The sequence below is a fragment of the Schistocerca piceifrons genome, chromosome 5 (assembly GCF_021461385.2).
Source record: "Schistocerca piceifrons isolate TAMUIC-IGC-003096 chromosome 5, iqSchPice1.1, whole genome shotgun sequence".
In the NCBI taxonomy this organism is placed as follows: domain Eukaryota; kingdom Metazoa; phylum Arthropoda; class Insecta; order Orthoptera; family Acrididae; genus Schistocerca; species Schistocerca piceifrons.
Genome location: NC_060142.1, coordinates 711,220,046 through 711,222,433, shown reverse-complemented (window position 1 = coordinate 711,222,433; position 2,388 = coordinate 711,220,046). Strand labels below are relative to the sequence as shown.

Here is a 2,388-nt window from a genome sequence, read left to right as displayed (position 1 = left end):
GAAATAGGGGCCTATAATTCTGTCCTCCACAATCCCACACCATATATTCACTGACCACGGTTTCTGGTGTGCAACTTGCCGCAGCCAGCAAGGATTGTCAGTTGTCCAGTAATGCATGTTATGCAAATTAACATTTCCATGGTTCCTTAATGTAGCGTCGTTAGTAAATAAAATCAAATTAATGAGTGGGTTATCCCTCTGAAACTCAAGTTGTGCCCATCGGTAGAAATCAGTGGGACGCGTACAATACGTGCCAGTTAATTCTTGGTGGAGACTCATATGGTAAGGGTGATGTTTATGGCGATGCAGAACACGAACAACACTAGTGTGTCTCATGCCAGATGCCCAACACAAAGATCTCGAACCACAGTGGCAAGAGTACCAATTTCCGTTTCCTCGTTAGTAACTTTCCTTTGGTGGATATGTTTCCCATACGTTAAAGATCCAGTTGCTCTCAATTTATCATACACATATTTAAATATACGACTTGTAGGGTGAGTTCGTAGAGGATATCTTTCGGCGTATGTGTCTCTAGCTCTCACTGAATTTCGTTCGCATTCTCCGTAAATGAGAAGCATATCGACTCGTTCTTTGAAGAAATACATCGTTCACACTTGATTCGACGATACTAGTCTTCAAAGAAAAAAAATTCAAATAACTCCGTCTTCAGGCCACGAGTGGCCTACCGGGACCATCCGACCGCCGTGTCATCTTCGGTGGAGGATGCGGAAAGGAGGGGCGTGGAGTCAGCACACCGCTCTCCCGGTCGTAAGATGGTAGTCTTGACCGAAGCCGCTACTATTCGGTCCAGTAGCTCCTCAATTGGCATCACGAGGCAGAGTGCACCCCGAAAAATTGCAACAGCGCATGGCGGCCTGCATGGTCACCCATCCAAGTGCCGACCACGCCCGACAGCGCTTAACTTCGGTGATCTCACGGGAACCGGTGTAGCCACTGCGGCAAGGCCGTTGCCAAGTCTTACCGTTGCTATTAGTGTCGTATTACGAAACCATCGAATGAAGTTTTCATGTCAATGGTACGCTAAATGGATAAGCCGTATTAGGGCGACTGTTTACTATTTGCACGATATACGTAAGAGAAATTTCAGAGCATGTGCTTCGACAAGTGCCAAAGTGGTAAGGAATACGACTCAATCCATGATAAGAAGATTGAAGCGCTGCATTGATACCAATGGTCGTCACTTCGAACACCTTCTGTAAATGGACGTTCATGCCACCTTCTTGACCTTCGCTAACCTTCAAAGGCCTTATTGTTACACATCATTGGATTCGTCTCGATAGCCGCTATCAGAAAATAAGTACCAAACTATAGCATCCTACTTAAACAAAAAAATTTGACCATATCTCTGACGCACCCCACTTAGCAACAAAAAAACCAACGTCATATTGTGGTCCCCGTTGTGCCATGCAAAATTTGTCCCACAAACGTCTCAGATACTATTATACTTTCGGAGTTATTGTAGGTAGCAACAGCTAGTGAATCACCCTTTATAGGAATAACTGTTCAATAAATGTAACGAAATTATAAACAGCAGTAGGATGTGATCACATTTATTCGAGTGCTTACAGTAAATGCCGTTGTTTCTTCCTCACTATTATTATAAAGACAGGAAGATTATGTTCAGCTGCGGGGCCTCTTTTTGTTACATCTGGGAGACAGTGGATGATCTCTCTGCTTATCCTCTCACTATTGTCCACAGAGCACAAATGACGGAACTCAAGTAGTTACGATAGTAATAAAAAGAGGGAGGTGGAGTGGGAATTGATTTAAGTCATCCCATTGGCCTGCAGAGAAAAGGGAAGCGTATGAGAATGCTTTAATTTTCCTTGATTTCAAAGCCAGAATGCCCACAGTGGATGGGTGACCTTCATTCTTTTGCAATTTTTTAGTCACACAATTGCCTGAGAGGTGCCGGTGTGTTACAGGGTTATATCATGACTCTGAATTTTGAGCCTGAATGCCGACTGATATACCACATCTCTATAGTACCTAGGCTGTAGCTTGGTGACTTGGGTGTTGCCTTCCTGGAAAGTACTGTTGTGGCCTAGGGAGATTAGGTCACATTATAGACGGTTGGGCTATCGTGTTGTATAGATGACTGTCCCAGTTCACGTTTGGAGGCTTCTCTGATACAATGATATCTGTAATAACACTTATTTACTGTGCAAAGTGTACAGAGTTGTGTTCGGAGCGGCTTTCGGTGCCCAGAAGTAGTCGTGCGTGCCGCGAAGAGTTGTTGATGCCGGTTGAGAAAGACATGACATCGTCTTGCAGGTTAGTGCTACAGCTGAGGTCAGTGTTAGTGACCATATAGGAGGGGGGGAGAGGAATTGTTGAGGAAGCGTCAAATGCCCACGTGTTCCTCCG

The 2,388-nt window shown here is 44.7% G+C and overlaps 1 pseudogene; it reads right to left on the bottom strand.

Annotated features, from left to right (window-relative positions):
• Positions 1-855: 855 nt before the first annotated feature.
• Positions 856-973, bottom strand: LOC124799858 (annotated as a pseudogene).
• Between the last annotated feature and the right edge of the window lie 1,415 nt (positions 974-2,388).